Consider the following 19,831-nt stretch of genomic DNA (forward strand, 5'->3'; position numbering starts at 1 on the left):
AAGGAGCATGAAGAGATAGTATCAGAGACCTTAGGGAAAATGAAAAAAAAAAAAATGGCCAATGTATCCATATAATCATCTATCAAAGTGACTGATTCATGCATTTACAAATGCCACTAACCTTTAGAAGAGAAATTCTAGATTCCCTACTTCTCCTATCATTCTTGGTCAGATGTGGGGTGGGGGGAGGTTGAGGGAAACATGCAAAGAGGTAAGTAAATACAATTGAATCTAAGGAGAGAATAAACACTAAAAAAATAAATTCCCTCCTTGACTGTTTTTTAAAATCCTAATTAATTAATACAGGGAAGCAAACTCATTATAGTTTATCTTCCATTACTCAATATTTATTCATATTAACAGAATTATAGGTTTTTAGACCTAGGGCTTTAGAATCTAACATAATCATTTACATATAATCATTTAGTCCTACACAGTCATTTGTAGATTAAGAAAATAGGGCTTAGAGAAGTCAAGTCATTGAGCAAGCTCATGGCAAAACTAAAACTGGAACTCAAGTTTCCTGACTCCAAACTGAGTATTCTTTCCACTGCATCACAGAGCCTCTTGGCATATACTTTTTCCCCAATAAAATTCTCAGGATATATTCTCAACCTCCATTTTCCCAGAAATATATGTTTACACAGAATAACCTTGGTCCCAATTCATTCTATAAAAACAAGATTTTGCTGTATATTTATTTATTCATTTCCTCCTAGCAGTCACCTTACAACTGTTGCTCTGAAAATGATTTCTTTCTTGGTTGGAGCCTTTCAATGCTCCATTGAAGATAGGGATGAGGTCAGTCAGTACATTCTACTCTATCATATACTTCTATGCTTTTTCATGCCTCTTTTTTCCTTGCCTTTTCCTTCCTTTATCCTATCTCTTTTCAACTTTTCATTTCAAAACATAACATTGCATCATGCCTTCAACACATTTCATGCCAATAAAGCATGGTGAGTACAAAAGAAAGGAGAAAACTCAGAAAAAGAGACCTGCAAATCATGAGTTCTCATTCCAATTTAGTAACCTCCTGGTGTTGCTAATTTACAAATATATGTTTATTTTAAATCACCTGTGCTATAATCTCCCTCAGTTAGATTGAATAATTGAAAACTGATGACTTGCATCAAAATATAAGATATCATTTAGCTTTATTAATTTTTAGCTTCATAATTGTTTTTAGGTATATGGCAATGATCAGGTAAAAGAGGAGCAGAACATTATACATTCTAAAGCTATATTTGAAAATCCAAGGGTTTTTTTTTTAAGGGGGATGCTTTTATATTACTATTTAAGATTTTAAAAATTAGTTATTAGTATTTTTATTAATACCAGTGAAAGTAGATTCATGGGAATAATGGGCTATTGAATGTACTGAAAATTTATTGAACTGAATTTTCATTTACTTGGTAAAAGTGAATACAAGCTTCAAACAGTTTTGATAAATGATAGTTTTGGATTTGTTATAACTATAAACTCTTTGATATGCACAAAAATATAAACTATGTATCTTCTATTTTTGTCTAACTTTTGAGCTATGCAAAAAGTTTAATGACAGATATTTATACAAAGTTTTGACATTTTCACAATATTCCACATAAGTTATCTGATTTGACTCTCACAATAATCACTGTTAGAAGTAGGCACTATAGATATATTATTATGCCCATTTTGGAGATAGGGGAATTGTGAGTCAGGTGATAACAAAATCTGAACTATAAACATGACCAGATTTAAAGAGTTTGGTGAATACTTAGCAGTCCAATTTAACTGGAATGAAGAGTGCGTGAAGGAGAGGAATATGAAATAAGCCTAGAAATGTAGATAGATGGAATTAGTTTATGTAGGACTTTAAATACTAAGCTGAAGAGCTTGTATTTTATCCTAGAGGCAAGATGGAGTCATCAAAAATTTTCAAGTGGGGTGCTGACAGTCAGACCCATATTTTAAGAATGTCAATTTGACAGTTGGGTGGCAGTTGGACAGGAGAGGAAAGAGATGGGAGCTGGGAGACTAATTAGGAAAATGTTACAATAGTTAATAAGTAATAAGTAGTCAGGGTTTGAACTAGGTATAGATATATAGCTTTGAGAATAATCTGAAAAATGATTCAGATTCTGACCCTGCTATTTACTACTTATGTGGGCATATTATTTAATTTATTAAATTAAATTAATTTATCTGAAAGTCAGTAGCCTGACCTGTAAAAAGATAGAGCTAGAACTAAATGATTTCTAAAAGTCCTTTCATTTCGAAATCTATAATCCTATGTTCACCCTTCTCTATTCCCATAATAACTCCTTATTATTTTAGTAATTATAACATAAGGTAAGATTATTCAAGAAACTCACAAATATCAATAGTTTTGGAAATGCTTGTTAAATTGAATTGGCTGGTTTTTTTTTCTTTTTTCTTTTCTTTGCTTGTTTCTTTTTTTTCTTAAAAGTATAAGACCTCATACTTTTGAACACACCTTTGGAGCCTATGGTAGAGTCTCAGAACAATCGCTTATCAGATATGGGTCCTGGAAATCTGAATGACTGTATCATCATTGACTCACCCATCTGGTACTTCATTCTTTAGGGAAAGTACCAAAACACAGGGATATGAAATAAGATCCTTGAAGGAGCAGCAACACAAATTAACATTACCTATTCATGCCCCTCTTCAATTTGATATGAGTCCCTGCTTACCTTATGTACCAGAGGATACATAAGAAAAGATTCCCTGAGGCTCCCAGGCCTAAGCTACAACTTTCTAGTTGAATTTCATTACTTGAATAATATCACCAATTTAGAATCCAGTGGGTCCCTTCTTACAGGCACCCCAGATTTATCTCATTTCAAAATGAGTTCAGAGAAGTTAAATGATTTGCTTATGATTATATAGGTATTAAATGGTGGAGCTAAGATCCAAATTCTGGAGTGTATTTAGCTTAAATATTTTAAATTAGAGACTTTTTTTTTTTGCCCAAACACCCTTATAAGAACTTCCCTATGGGTATCTTATCTTATCTATCTACCTATCTCTCTCTGTGTGTTGTCATTAATTTTTTTTTTTAATTTTTAACAAGCATTTTAGAATCATTGAATTTTTGAAATTGAAGGGAATTCAAAGGCCATCTGGACCAGCCACTTCAGTTCATAGCTAATAAAACTGAAGTTTGGAGTTATGGTTTATAAAATTGCTAGTTAGTGGATGAAAAAGGATTAGATTCCAGAACTCCTGATTTTCAGGGTTCAGTCTTTTGTCCTCTCATTATTGTTATCCTATTACCTTAAAACTAGGAAAATGTTTACCCTACAAAGTTAACAAAGTGAATGTCTTACAAGTTTTATACTTTATTAATTAAAGGAAATTAATTTGCACTGTCCCCTTTTCAAGTAAAATATGCTAACATTAAATTATGAAAACATATAAAACTCTAGCTTAACAAAGTTCAGGTTCTTACAAAATTAAAGTCATTTTCATCAACCAAATGCCTTACCCAGAGAAAATCTGTTCCATAATTAACCAAGCTTATGCCTAACCCAAATCACTCATTTTGCATATTCACAAGTTACCAGGATAATACTCAATATTGCTACTATTAGAAACAACACAGTTCAAAGTACATGGCCTACTGGTAATGCCAGAAACATCTATAGATAGAAACAAAAATAGAGCAAATTTATAAGTGTTTAAGTTTAGGGCAGTACATTTTTTAATGAAAGATCCATATACAAAAAGATTACAATTAGTGAGATGACTTACTTTTGGTTCTTAAAGATGTAAATCAGCTATTTTTTTTTAACCTATCATCTACAATGTATTTGCTTTGGAAAAAAAAGGAATTTAAAATTAACTTACGTAAAACAGATCATATATATTATTATTAGAATATCTGTGATTGGGTTAGGTCGCAAATAACCTATTTTTCTTACTAATTTTTAGAAGAAATCACACCAGTTTACAATTGGTGAATTCACAAGTCTAGATTTAATCAGAACTAATTTAAGGCTAATTTTTTTTTTTTTTTTTTTTTTGGTAGAAGCAATTCAATAGTAGTATCTAAGAAGACAACAATTCTTAACTTGGGGGGGGTCTTTGAACTTCAAAAAAATAATTTGATAACTATCTTAATATATTTGATTTTATTTATAATTTTATTTGATTTACTTAAAATCCTAATTCTGAGAAGTCCATAGATTTTTACCAGATTGCTCAAGGGGTCCAAAGTAAGGTTGAGAACTTTTGTTCTCATTTTCTGCTACTTCATGTCAACCAAGACTTGGGAACTAGAAAGGGTTCTTTTCTTTTAAAATGCCCCCAAATTTGATCTAGTTGACTAGTGTGAGGTTCTTGGTAATTAACTAAGCTGATCTTTGAACAGCAGATTCACTCTATTTATTAATTGGGTTACATAAAAATCTTTCCATCATAACATTATTTGCTAAGGCTAATGCTTCATGGGTAGAGCCTTTGAAAATTCAAACTTGTCCCCATGATGACACATAAGAAGAAGAACATATGTATATACATAAATAGATTCCATATACATGTATGTATATGTGTAATTTAAATTGAAAAAAATCTCATTTGTTAACTTTTTCATATAAATAAGCATAGTTTGGCAGAAAGAAGACCAGTTAAAATTAATCAGTTGGTCAAGGCAGCTGATTTATGGGGCAGGAAAACAGCAGCTGTTTCCAATATTCTTAAAGGGGGAGCTAACCTCTCCCTTACTTTTAAGATGCCTAGTCAGTATGAGGGTGTCCCAAAAGTTTTAGTGTGGTTTAAAGCTTTAATTGTTTAAAATAATAATTATTTGATAGCTATTAAAAATTAAAATTGCATTAAGATTTTTGAGACACTATACACAGTATGTACAGCAGGAAGAGCTAAAATGTGTAAGTCAAAGGTCCTTTTTTTTTTTTTTTTTGTATCCTGGACCCTTTTGGCAACAATCTGTTGAAACCTATGGGCCCCTTTTCAAAATAATTGTTTCAAATGCATAAATTAAGAAATTAATAGTAGAAAAGTAACTAATTATATTTAAATGAAATTATCAAAAAATTCAGTTCACAGATCTCTCCCTAAAAAGGAGGAGGGATGGCTCATGATTAAGAATCCCTGCCCTAGACTGATATTTGAGATTGGCCAATGATTATGTATTACAAAATTGTATTTGTTGTAAAAAAAAGAAGGGTATGAGATCCAGGTGAGATCTCTTTTTGCAATAACAGGGAACCTGCCAGATTGATGAATCTAACTTTCTTTTTGAGATTGTCTTCCCCTGGGTTGCATCTACCCCTAAGGAAGTCTTGTGGACTATCAGTTCTAGGAGAATAGATTACAAAGGGTTTCTTTCAAAGAATTATCTTCTACATCAAATAAGATAACATATATAAAGGGCTTTAAACACTGGCATGCTATATAAATTATAAGCTATAAGTATTCTTAAACCGAGGTTCAAGTCTTATCATTCTCTCTCTCTCTCTCTTTTTTTTTTTTTTTTTCTCTTTCTGGCATCAAAGAAGAACCTTGCTCCTCCTTTACATTGGCATAAATAATTTTAATAGCACATAGCAATCTAAACCTTTAAATACATCAATATATATGAATAATAAAGAGTGGGGTGTGTGGCTATGCTAGCCTCCCTCCAGGGCTATGTGAAGTGTGTATCTCCTTGCCTCTCAGTTGAGAAGTGAATGAATGCTACCATGTAGGAGTATTACAAAGGGGGACAAGGATTCAGGACAAATCAAGTCTTCATATTATCAAGAAGACAATTGGCAAAGTGAGTTGCCTTTGGGGGCATAGGTGCAACATATCAATCAAATTCTGAGCAAAAAAAAAAATAATTGTAATGAGGAAAATGGAGAGTTGCCCAAAGAGATAAATATGCAAAGGAACTAATTAATCAACTTAATAGTTTTTAAAAGATAAACAAAAAAGAAGAAAGGATAGGGAACAGGAAATAATGTCAGGAGCATTAAAACTCAGGTCTGTCTAAGAATCCTAAGGACAAAAAAATGGAGGTTGCCTCTTTAATTTGGATTTTATAGTAATATAGGAGGATGAGGGAAAGATCAAAAAAGAAGCAAGGTTGCTTTTTGAGGGGCACAGGCTGATTGATACCAGACAATAGGGAGAAAGCAGATTTAACTCTTCTCTTTTCTCTAATATGGAGAATAATCTATAAAATAGATTGGTGACTTGATACCCAAGAGAAGTAGAAAGATAGTAAATCCCAACCAAAGTGCATTAGCTGGGTTTAAATCACCAAATTCTGTCAAACTTAATCTTAGTACACTAAAGAGCAGGTAGGTTTAGTTGCTGAATCACTGTTAATAATCTATGAAAGGTTTTGGAGAGTAGGAGGCATACTAAAGCAATGGAAAAGAAAAAAACTAAATTGGAGAAGGAAAATGAAGACTGTGGGATGCCAGGTCCATAAGCTTGAATTCAATTTTTGTGAAAATTTTAGAGGTATTAAAAGATTGGTTGGGGATACCTAAATAGGGGGCTTGATTATAAAAAGCTAGCAGTGGTTCATGACTGGTTAGAAAGGATCATGTCAGAATCACCTCATTTCTTTTTTGGACAGGGTGTCAGGGAGGAAGGGTTGAGTCAGGGGAGAAGGAAATAAGGAATGGGGTGGGGGAGAGGCAGGGATGAGACTTGGGAGGGAGGGGGAGCAAGGGACTTGTAGGAGAAAGGGAGGGGCCAGGGATGGAGGAGGGGGAAGGGATGAGACTAGGAGGAAAAAAGAGGGGTTAGGGAAGAGGGTTGAGTGGGAAGAGGGGGAGGGGATGTGGATTGAAATGGAGAAGAAGCAAAAATGGGGTTGGGGGGGACAGGGATAGGGTCCCTCCTTTGAAGGAGGAGGGAGGAGCCAAGTATGAAACTTGGCAGGGGAGGGGGAGCAAGGGATGGGATTTGGGGAGAAGGGAGGGGCCAAGGATGGGACCTGAGAAGGAAGGATGAAGGTTGTTAGGGGAAAGTGTCAAAAAAGGGCATGAGATTAATCTCCCCCATCTTCAGTCATATTATCTCTTTGAGATCAGAATTTCCTTTTCTGGTTATTTGATAACCATCCCTTTACCAGAATATTCTGGAATTTTTTCAGGATTCTAATTCTAGCTAATAAACCAACCATACTGTAGAATTCATTATTTTCCCTTTATAAAAAAAAACAAAAAAACCCCTAAATTAATTGGAGGGGTAGGTTGCCTAATGCCATTAAAAAAAAAATCCATAAACCAGTTCGGTTAGAATAAGCGATAGAGCTCTGGATTTTGGAATCAAAAAGATATAGTTTCAAATCCTGGTTCTGCTATTTATTAACTTTGGCCAAATCATCAAACCTGTCTTAAGTTTTCAACTCCTTAACTGGTAAAATGACACAACTGAACTGGATGACCTCTAAGGTTCCTTCTAATTCTAAATCTATGAGTTTATGAATAGGAGAGTTTTAAAAGAGTTCTATGTTCTTGCCTATGTGTATACCTCCATATTCTGATCTACAGTCTTTCACATAACAGGTGTTTAATAAATTACCATTGATTCTATTGCATCCATACTCCTTGAAATGATAATAGATAGATATTATATTGCTATATAGGATATTAAAATTATTTTATGCCAATGTACAAAGCCATGAAAAAGAGGCATATAGAATGAAGTGCAGACAGTTTGTGAGCTGCACCTTTAGAGGAAGTGCAAGGCTTATGATCTGTGTTATTGAAGGGAATGTAGGTGTGGTAATCTGCACCATTGAAGGGAGTGACCACATCCATGAGATCACTGAAGAGACTCATGTGTTGAAAAATTATTTAAAGAAAATACAGATTAAATACTTAGGAGATAAACCAGTAGGCTAAGTTGATTTCTTAGTAAGTACCCAAAGCAATAAACCTCTCCAGTGTTATAGTAATGGTTCTTTTATTTATTCTTGTGATTTATTAAAGAGTCAATTATTTTGTCCACTCTAATGGGACATTAACAATACCTTTGAATAATACTCTTAGCTGAAATTATGCATACAGATGAAGGACACAACATGTTAAGTAGTTGTCCTTAAGTTATGTCATTTGTTGTTTGTTTGTTTTTAATCACTTCCCATCATTTGTTCAAAATTACTTAGTAATCTTTAGTTTGCATGTATAATGTACTAAAAAAAACTACTAATAGACACATGCAAATTAGGTTGTCAATGAACATTTGAATCTTTAAAAATAAATTTTATATAAAGAGTTTGTAAGAATAATTAATTAAATTTGGGGGATTTTTCTTTTTCAATTTCTTAAATATATTGAGAATTTCCCCACACTTATGAACCTTACATTAACACTGGCAAGGAGGAGAGGACTACTTTAGTAGCCCCATAATTAAGTATGCAGATCATCATAAAACCCTAAATACTTAGGTGATACACAGGTAGGCTAAGTTGATTTCTTAGTAAGGACCCAAAGCAATAAACCTCTCCAGTGTTATAGTAATGGTTCTTTTATTTATTCTTGTGATTTATTAAAGAGTCAATTACCTTGTCCACTCTAATGGGACATTAACAATACCTTTGAATAATACTCTTAGCTGAAATTATGCATACAGATGAAGGACACAACATGTTAAGTAGTTGTCCTTAAGTTATGTCATTTGTTGTTTGTTTGTTTTTAATCACTTCCCATCATTTGTTCAAAATTACTTAGTAATCTTTAGTTTGCATGTATAATGTACTAAAAAAAACTACTAATAGATACATGCAAATTAGGCTGTCAATGAACATTTGAATCTTTAAAAATAAATTTTATATAAAGAATTTGTAAGAATAATTAATTAAATTTGGGGGATTTTTCTTTTTCAATTTCTTAAATATATTGAGAATTTCCCCATACTTATGAACCTTACATTAACACTGGCAAGGAGGAGAGGACTACTTTAGTAGCCCCATAATTAAGTATGCAGATCATCATAAAACCCTAAATACTTAGGTGATACACAGGTAGGCTAAGTTGATTTCTTAGTAAGGACCCAAAGCAATAAACCTCTCCAGTGTTATAATAATGGTTCTTTTATTTATTCTTGTGATTTATTAAAGAGTCAATTACCTTGTCCACTCTAATGGGACATTAACAATGCCTTTGAATAATACTCTTAGCTGAAATTATGCATACAGATGAAGGACACAACATGTTAAATAGTTGTCCTTAAGTTATGTCATTTGTTGTTTGTTTGTTTTTAATCACTTCCCACCATTTGTTCAAAATTACTTAGTAATCTTTAGTTTGCATGTATAATGTACTAAAAAAAACTACTAATAGACACATGCAAATTAGGTTGTCAATGAACATTTGAATCTTTAAAAATAAATTTTATATAAAGAGTTTGTAAGAATAATTAATTAAATTTGGGGGATTTTTCTTTTTCAATTTCTTAAATATATTGAGAATTTCCCCACACTTATGAACCTTACATTAACACTGGCAAGGAGGAGAGGACTACTTTAGTAGCCCCATAATTAAGTATGCAGATCATCATAAAACCCTAAATACTTAGGTGATACACAGGTAGGCTAAGTTGATTTCTTAGTAAGGACCCAAAGCAATAAACCTCTCCAGTGTTATAGTAATGGTTCTTTTATTTATTCTTGTGATTTATTAAAGAGTCAATTACCTTGTCCACTCTAATGGGACATTAACAATGCCTTTGAATAATACTCTTAGCTGAAATTATGCATACAGATGAAGGACACAACATGTTAAGTAGTTGTCCTTAAGTTATGTCATTTGTTGTTTGTTTGTTTTTAATCACTTTCCATCATTTGTTCAAAATTACTTAGTAATCTTTAGTTTGCATGTATAATGTACTAAAAAAAACTACTAATAGACACATGCAAATTAGGCTGTCAATGAACATTTGAATCTTTAAAAATAAATTTTACATAAAAAAGTTTGTAAGAATAATTAATTAAATTTGGGGGAATTTTCTTTTTCAATTTCTTAAATATATTGAGAATTTCCCCATACTTATGAACCTTACATTAACACTGGCAAGAAGGAGAGGACTACTTTAGTAGCCCATAATTAATTATGCAGATCATCATAAAACCCATCTTACCATAAGGATCATTCTCAAGATATCCATCTCCATCCATGGCTAAAAGGAAAACACTTGCATGATTCAATCCACAAGTACATTCTTTTGTAATAAGAATAAGGCACCAACACACATTTTGATCACTTTAATTAATTAGGCATTTAAATTAAATCAATAGGGAAAACAACCTATTTGACACTCTTGATGGATATTTTTCTCTTTAGCAGGCTTCTAAGTTTCTATAATTTTTCCACTTTAAAAAAAAAGCTATATTAGCCTCTCATTAATATAATTTTAAAATGTGCTTATTTTTTCATAGTTTTAAAAACTTTTGAAAACAATTTTATAAAGGCACATTACAAGTAAACAAGACTATATTGGTGCACTACCATAAAGTCAAAACATCAGACTTCATATTCAAATTTTTTTTAAAAATTTGTTCAGTGATTTTTTTTTCCAAATTTTAAAAATTATTCTTTAATGATCTATGAATGTGGACTCTAGAAAATTTTTTTTCTTTATGCTGATTAGAAAAAGTAGCTTTATTTTGATTTTAGCAGAGAAACCTGGCTAAAGGAAAAAAATATTCATTAACTGGCCAATAATAAACAAAACCAAATTTACTTAAATGCAGAGACAACACCTTTCCATGCTTATGTATGCCTTTAATTCCCTTTAAATGTTCTCTGGAGTTCATAAGAAACAAACCAGAATGTGTATTTAATTTTGACCAGTTTCAAAATATCTTCTAACCCCAGCAGACCATACATCAATTAGTGTGTAACATTGTAATACAAGAATGTAATCATGTATTAGCATTAAGTTAGCAATAAATAGGAAGAGGGAAGTAAAGTGGGAATGGGAGGGGAGAGGAGAGGAGGGAGGGGGGAATGAGTGGGAGGAGGGAATGAGGAGAGGAGGGAGGAGGGAGGAGGGAGGAGGGAGGAGGGAATGAGGAGAGCAGGGAGGGGGAGCAGGAGGAGAGGAGGGAGGGGGAGCAGGAGGAGAGGAGGGAGGGGGAGCAGGAGGAGAAGAGGGAGGGGGAGCAGGAGGAGAGGAGGGAGGGAAGGAGAAGGAGGTAGGAGGAGGAAGAGAAAAGGGAGGGGGAAGAAGAGAGGAGAAAAAGAGGAGGGAGGGGGAGAAGAGGAGAAAAAGAGGAGGGAGGGGGAGAAGAGGAGAAAAAGAGGAGGGAGGGGGAGAAGAGGAGAAAAAAGAAGGGAGGGGGAAGAGGAGAGGAGAAAAAGGAGGAAGAAAGATGAGGAAAGGAGGAAGTGGGAGGGAAGGAGAGTGAGGGAGGACAAGGAGGGAGGAGGGAAGAGAAGAGGAGACAGGAGGAGAGGAGGGAGGAGGGAAGAGGAGGAGAGGAGAGAGGGAGAGAGATGAGGAGGAAAAAGGAGGGAGGAGGAGAAAAGGGAGGGGGAAGAGGAGAGGAGAGGAGAAAGGAGGGAGGGGGAGGAGGAAGAGATAGGGAGGGGGGTTGCGGCAGAGTGAGGGGGATGCAGAAGAGTGCGGGTGGGGCGTTAATTGTCCTGTTTTGTACTGCTTGGGGTAGTTGCCATACTTTTCCCCCCCAAGGCTGAGAAATCAACATTATACATATGTGACGAAGTACCATTTTACTCCCGCCCAATTCGAGTGCCACCCTTTTATTTTTCATGCAACTTATTGCGACATTTTTTTAGGGGAGAGGGGGGGTGTCTAGAAATGATAGAGCTGGCCCCTTAGCTCCCCTCGAATAAGCCCATTTACCTAGAAGTGCATTTCCCCCCTCCCAAAGGGTGCTAAGAGTGGAGCCTGGCAAAAGCACAGGCGCTATAGAGGATTTACCTCAGACTGCGCTCCCCGTCTGTTTGCCTTAAGGGCGCACCACCAGTGGGGGTGGGGGGAGGGCTTTTACAGCTGTGCCTCATGGGGGGGGGTAGTGCCAAGTGTGAAGGGGAATGGGGTGCATAATACATGTTTTTTGCCCTCTTTAAGTCCCCCAAAAGGAGGAGGGGGCACGTGCGCCAAGAGTGGCGCTCGCTCAGGGGATTGGCACAAGTGCGCGCGCGGCTGTAGCCAGGCGCTTGGCGCTTAACACATCGTGAAGGAGGGAAAAGAAGAAGAAAAAAACGTGGTTTTGGTACTTACCGAGCCCCGTGCGTGCGTGGAGGTTTCATTCCCTCTTTTCGCGCTTGCACACGCACGCACACATTCGCTCACACACTCACTGGCAAGCTCACTAATAGGACTCCCCCCCTCCCTTGCTAGCCTGAGCGCCTTACTTCAAGGGTATTAATTTGGCAGGAGGAGAGGGACTCAGACAGGATTGGATGGGCTTTTGCACCTTTTATCTCCGCTCACCTGCCTCATTTTAGCCCAAGTACGTCAGTCGGGGCAAAGCCCCCAGCCTCCCCCTCAGACGGGTGGAGGCTCAAGAGAGAACAGACTACCGTCTGGTGAACAGACTCTGAGAACTGGGACAGAAGGAGACGCAGAAACTGGACTAGACCATAAAGGCCATAGGTAAGGACTTGGGAAGGCGGGAAAAAACAACATTGGGAGCTAGAGACAGCTGCCCTGAGTTGTCTGCAGCCAAAAGACCCGACTTTGAGGGAATTCGTGGGGCGCATCTTAGGGAGCTTTGCCCCACCCTCATGTGGACTTTGGAAGGGGCGCCTCAAGATTTACTCCTGTCACCGTCCTTCATTTGTCCAGTGAGTCCTTAAAGGGCTGGACAGAGGGGTTGGTGGGCAGTATATTGAGACGAACTAAATCAGACGGGACTGAGGCTAAACTAATGGACGGGACTTTAGGGACTTAGTGGAGACGCACGGGACTTAATGGAATTGGAGGAGAAGGCTAGGTTTTAAGGGACTTAAGGGAGACTAGGGGGGACTTGGAGGAGGCTAGCAAGAATTTGAGGAGACCTCCAGGGACCAAAGGGCAGGCGGACGTGTGTCTAGATTGGGGAATAAGCTATGTCCGCCGCCCCACATGAGGGGACTCACCACTCTCACCTTCGGTGCACCTCCGGGCAGCTGCTCCGGCGTTTCCCATGGTTGGGGAGTCAGGGAAATCGGGATCTTCGGGGGAAGGAGGGGAGGGAAGGGGAAGGTCTTCAGGACGCTTGGACGTCGTCGGCTCTGGGTGAGGCGGGCAAGCCGCCTGACTGCTCAGTGACTGGGTTGCCTGCAGCAGGCGTGCGGGCAGAGAGCTGCTGAGGACAGCTCTCGGCTCACTCGCAACTCTAAGGGGTTCCGCTCTGGAACTCCTAGGAGGCTGCTGGCGACGGTGGTCACAACAGCAGTGGCACTGGCACTGGCGGGCGCGGGATAGACACCCTCGCAGGCGGGCAGACACGCCCCCAACCCCACCCACCCCTACCCCCCCTCCCCATCAGGCTCCACCCCCTGCTCCCCCTCCCCTCTCGGAGGAGCAAGCCCCCCTCCCTCACCCGTCTGCCTGTTCCCTGCCAGCCTACCTCATGCAACTAGCTTGGCCCAGCCAGAGACGTAGTAGACCCTTTTCCCAAGCAGACCCCTTCCCCAATAACACAGAAACCCGGAAGTGACGCCAACGAGTCCTGGGACTCTAGCTGAGGAGGGGGCTAAGGGAAAGGCAGGGGGATGCAGAGTAGGGGGCACAGACTGGATCTTCAGGTGGGGGTCAACAACTCAGTCTGGAAAAGGCCCTACACCGATTCTGCTTTACTGGGGCGTCTCTTTAGAGGACAGCCGGGGATCAGGTGGACACCCCTAAAGAAGAGCACAGTGTCTGAGCAGATATATGTGAACAAGACAGAAGCACGGTCCGTTTTAGTCCCCCATTACTGAAGACGCCTCAGTTTGGGGGGGTACCATGGGTAGCCCGCCGCGCACTGGGCTTCCTGATCTCTCCCCAGATAGGGTGGCCGCTAGCCTTCGAGGCTCCTGCAGCTGTCCCGCTGCCCACCTTGTCCGCAAGGGGGCAGTCGCAGCTACAGCAGCATCCCAGCCGAAGCGGCTGCTGTGGCTACGGCGGCTAACCGGGTTTCTCAAGCCAAGTTACCTTTGATACCGCTGCCAAGCCGAGCCGAGCCCGAACCTGGCGGCTAATAAAAAACGAAAGAAGCCGGTACCACCGAACCCAGGGCAAGGAGGCAAAGCCTCTCCACGGTAGCCCGAGCTCCTGTCACCTGGAGCGCGCACAATGCGGCTTCTCAGTCTGTGTGTGGGTACTTTTCTGTGCGAAAACCAGCCCGTAGTTACGGGTCCAGCCGGCCCGCCGGCCCCGAGCATCCCGTCACTAGGGCCCTTGCAGCCGTTGGGGTCAGGGGCACGGAGCGCTCAGGGTTATCAGATCAGTTTCTCCCTGCCGACCCTTGCCAGAGACCCCATTCCTGTATTTTAATACGTTTTTCCCAGCCTTTCTCACTCGCTTTAGTGGCCCAGGCGGGCATGCGCCAGACAAGTTTTCCATGGAAATTGCGCAGTGCGTTTCCTAGTCCTAAGCAACTCTCAGATACAAATATAAAAAGGGGAAAAAAAGAATAAATTGTCCCCAATTCCAATCTACCTTAATTTTTATTTTTTAACCCCAATATTTTACCACTGCTGCAATATGGCTGAGTCCTTGGCAACGGGAAAAAATCAGGAGTGCGGGGTCACCCTGAAGATGGGCAGTAAGGAGGCTGGAGAAGCCGATTGCCAGGGATGACTTGCAAGTCCGATGCCTTGCCGCAGTGATTTGCGCATTGCGGGAAGACGGTGTCCAAAATATAGGATAAGGGAGGAAGAGAAAGACCGTTCGTGGAGCAAAAAACCAAAGGGTAAATAGATGGACAGGCTGAGTGCTGCGGTAGAGTGGTACCAAGCAAATGTTAAAAGATCTAGAAATGTTTATACTAGAAAAAGGGCTGCCGGGCACCTGGGATGAATCTGCTATATGCGATGGGTAAGCCGCCGCAAGTAGAGAATCTGCGGGCGACAGAAGTGACCGGCGGCATTTGATGCCCGCCGGGCAGCTGCAGATTGGAATGGAAACAGGTAGCGAAAAGCCCGATGATGGGTCGCTATCAGTAACATCAGCGGGAGGAAAAAACCGCTGGAAATCTTGGAACAAAGTATCCATCGCATAATAAACGTGCTCTTTGAAAGATGTTGATCATTCTACCCTTTCCCATGCAGTTTTACACACTCGGGTCTCACAGATTTCGGCAATCTTAACCTAGAAAGGAGCCGGTTTCGGCAATCTTAACCTAGAAAGGAGCCGGTTTCGGCAATCTTAGCATAGAACGGAGCCGTACTTAGAGAGTTGACAGATTTCGGCAATCTTAGCCTAGAACGGAGCCGTACTTAGAGAGTTGACAGATTTCGGCAATCTTAGCCTAGAAAAGAGCGGTACATAGAGAGTAGACAGATTTCGGCAATCTTAGCCTAGAAAGGAGCGGTACATAGAGAGTTGACAGATTTCGGCAATCTTAGCATAGAACCGAGCCGTAGATAGAGAGTTCCCAGAATTCGGCAATCTTAGCGTAGAAAGGAACAGTAGATCGAGAGTTTGCAAGATTTAGACTTGGAAAAGATCTTAGCGAATACATTTATTCATTTAACGGCTTCATTTCACAGCGGAGATAAGGCGAGAAAAGGCATTGCAGGGAATAGAAAAGAGTAGAGCCCGAATGAAAGCTCCGAACGTAGCGCTCTTTTCTCTGTGCGAGCGCTTGCAATAAACCTTTCCCGCCTTATCTCGCACTACTGCGGTCACCGACAAAATGCCAGATTCCTGCGGTTCTCCGAACGCTTATCTCCCGCTTCGGGCGCACCGTCGCATACATTTTTGCAAGCGGACCCCATTTTTGGGGGGACGCATTTTTTTTTTAATCTTTGTTTCTTAAAATCCTTGGTTTCTCCAAGGCTTTACTTAAGTGCGACCCTCTGTAAAACACCTTTTTTGCATCCCCTTCCCCGACTTTGTTTTTCATTTAACATAGCGGCCACGCCGTATCCCCGCCGTACATCGGGGTTCGGTAGGGGCTTAATACGACTTTAATACATTTATTATTGAATGAATTTGGTAAATTGCATCTTAGTCAAAGACTCGGAAGCCACCTGTGGCCATGGGAGAAAAAAAAACCTCAGTTTCCTCATCTGTAACATGTGGATGACAAATCCTACAGAATCAACTCTCCCGAAGTTGCTGATGGAGAAAGGTATACAAAGCACATTGAGCTATATTATATAAAAGGGAAATTGTTTTTTTTTTTTTAATTTTTTCTTTTCTTTTCTTTCTTTTTTTTGTTGTTTCCTTTTTTCTTCCTTTCTTTTTCTTCCTTCCTTTGCTTCCTTTTTCTTTCTTCCTTCCTTCTTCCTTTTATCTTTCTTTTTTTTTTCTTTCTTTTTCTTTTTTCTTTTTTTTTTTTTTTTAACAACTTGTTGCTTCATCAGATATATTATGTACAGAGCTGATTAAGAGAGTAGCCTGGTTAATTTGATGAGCTAATAGGGTGGGCTTGAAACTCCTAATTAACCTATTACAAATATTTTTACACAACAATAGTCCAGGTATACTGTACTGATAATTTTTGGCATTGTATTTAGTAACTTTTTTTGATGATTTCAAAATTAAAAAAAAAAAATTAGGACTCGGAGCTGGAAGGGACTTTAGCTTTATCAGATGAGGATATTGAAGTCTGGCTAGGTTAAGTGATTGGTCATGATCACAGAGTCACTAAATAAAACCAGGATTAAAATTAAGATTTTCTTGTAAAATCAGGGCTGTTTTTCATTACACAATGTTGATCTCCTTTTACTGTATGCCTTATAAAATTTTGCATTTTCAAAGAGTTTCCTGATTGTTTATGAGTTAAGATTTGTAACACAAAGGCATTTTCAAAATGTGGATTCTGTCTTTGAGTTCTGGTGCTATGGAAATATGAATTCTAAAAATTGACTTAAAAAATAAGATACTGACCTTAGGGGGCCAGAGCCCATTTCTCTAATTTCTTTTGCATGCTTTTCCTGACTATGCCAAGAGCACAATAGGTTTAATAAATACTTTTGTTTATTTAAAAACAATATACTAAGAAAATACTTCAAGATCCTGAAAATACCAACACCATTGTCTTAATAAGACAAAAAGGGGAAAAAATGATTATGGCAATTATTAAACCTTCCCAATAATTTCATCATTAGGATATTTTTGTTAGTATGTAAATCTCCCATTATCAACACATTAGGAAACATTGTAATTTTGACTTTATGTGCTGCAACTAGATTAAGTACTACATACAGTGAATATGGAAAAATAATTCCTATTTATCTAACTCTTAAAGGTTTATATTCAATCATCCAAAAAGTATTTATTAAATACCTACAATATGCAGAGCAGTATTCTAGAGTCTAGACAAAGACAAAACAAAAAGCAATCTCAACTCTCATCAAGTAGAAAGTATTCTCATAGAAAACAGACATTTTTCTATTTGTCTTTGTAGTCTAAGAGCCCAGCAGAGTTCCTGACACAAAGCAAGCACTTAAGAAATGCTTGTTAATTTGAACTTATGTTCTAATGTTTTCCATATAGGAATCCTAACTCTGGTAGTACAATTCCTGTGATCCTCACTTTACAGATGGAGAAACTGAGGTACAGTATATAATAAAAAGGAACTTGTTCAAAGAGATGAGTAATTGATATAGGGAAAACTATGAAACAATTGTGCATATAATCAGAGCAGCTTGGATCCTAAATGTTGCTACAATGGACATAACAAATGTTGCTAAGATCTCATATGTGACCTTCACTGGCATAAATTCTCAAGAGAACTCAAAATACTTATGGTATCACAACAAGAATGCTGTTTCACCATTATATGTAGGATATACACCATTTCAATGAATTATCAATAGATAATTGTGATGCGTTAAATGTGATACATTAAAATAAGCATAGTGGAAAAGAAAAATGCATTGTAATATATGTCTAGACTTGGATGCAGTTATGGTCATTTTTAAAATATCATTGGCTCTGAAAGAGTCTTTGATATATCACAAAAGATTTGGGTAAGATCTAAGTACACATCAAAAAGCTGTTTGGATTTTTTTTTTTTTTTTTTTTTTTTTTTTTTTTTTTTTTTACATTTTATTCCTGACCAGTTCTATGTGGATGAAATCATTCTTATTCTTCCATTTGCTGCAGAGAGGCTCAACTCTTCGGGGACCTGCAAAGAGTTTGAACAACTACTGGTTTTTCTATCACTGCATAAACATAGGAGATGGGGAGCAGGATTTGAAATGCTTTTTTCTTCTACAACTAGCTTTAGTTATGTTTTGCAAACTGGAGGAGAAGCCATTAGAGGATTCCAACTAATTCTGTAATATAGGGAGAAGTTATAGGAAGCTTTTTAATATGAAAACAGATAAATTTAGATTCCCTGAAGATATACATCAAGATTAACATTTTGAAATAGGAAAATTTATTTTTTAATTCACTTTTAACAATAAAATCTTATTTTTCAAGCTTTCTCAGTATGAAGACTCTATATAGGCAACCTAACCTCAGGATATGATTCATGCAAAAGTAAAGCAAAATTAAATTCACTTGAATTTGCAATGATTTTAATGGGTGTTGGAGTATAGATTGACATTGTTTATAAGTCCTTATAGTGGAAACTAGTAGCAAAAATGAAAAAAAGAGGAAATGTTTAAAATACATAATTATCAAGAACAGCAGAATGCACCTTCAAACATTTTAGAGATAGCTATTAGTGCAAGATTAATTCATATGCTAATCATAAATAATTGTCATTTATTAAACAAGCAGCCTAAAGAACATTTCTAGGCAACATTTTTTCTTATTTTAAGTTGAATTAATGTATTTTCCAGAATCCAAGAGTTGGAAAGGACCTCAGAGACTATCTAGTCCAAATCAGACCTGAATGGCAACCCCTTTTGCAACATTTCTGGCAAGTGGTCATCCACTGTGCACTTGAAGACCTCCAGAAATGAAGAACTCATTCCCTCTTGAAGCAACTCATTCTAATATGGAGCAGCTCTAACGTGATGTTGTTTGTTTTTTCTTTTCTCCACGATGCCTATATCTGACCTTTTCCAACTGTTTCGCATTGTGCTTTGACCCTCTGGGACCAAGGACAGAAAACTTAATTCCCATCCCATATGAAGACTCTTTAGGAACATAAAGACAGCACTTTAGCATCCAAACATCTTCTCCTCTTCAGGATAAACATTCCATTTCTCCAGTTGATCTTCACCAAGCCAATCCAACAAGAATGCCTAAAACCTGTGCTAAATACTGAGGATAAAAAGACAAAATAAAATATAATCCTTGCCCTCAAGGAACTTAAATTCTACTGAATAGAATCGACTTATTTGAGGAAGTACACTAGTTGTAGTAAAATAAGAAACAACTTCCCATAGGAATTGTAACCTGAACTGAACTTTGAAAGAACCTAGCAATTGCAAGAAGTTCATGCCAGCCATGAAGCACAGTCTGTACAAATGTGTGGAGGTGTAAGATGGAGTGCCAAATACAGGGAGAAGTAAATAGGCCAGTTGGCTGAAATGGAGACTATGGGATGGTAATATGAAATAAGCTTGGAAAGGGAGCCTGATCTCATATTGTAAAAGGCTTTTAGTGTCATTCTGGGTTTGTATTTTATCCTGGGTACAATGGGGCCTTGAGCAGAGAGTGATGTGGGTAGACTTGTGCTTTAGCAAGTTTTTGATTTATTTATTTATTTTTGGGGGCAATTGTAGAAAGGATGGATTGG

This window comes from Sminthopsis crassicaudata, chromosome 4 (genome assembly GCF_048593235.1).
Source record: "Sminthopsis crassicaudata isolate SCR6 chromosome 4, ASM4859323v1, whole genome shotgun sequence".
Taxonomy (NCBI): Eukaryota; Metazoa; Chordata; class Mammalia; order Dasyuromorphia; family Dasyuridae; genus Sminthopsis; species Sminthopsis crassicaudata.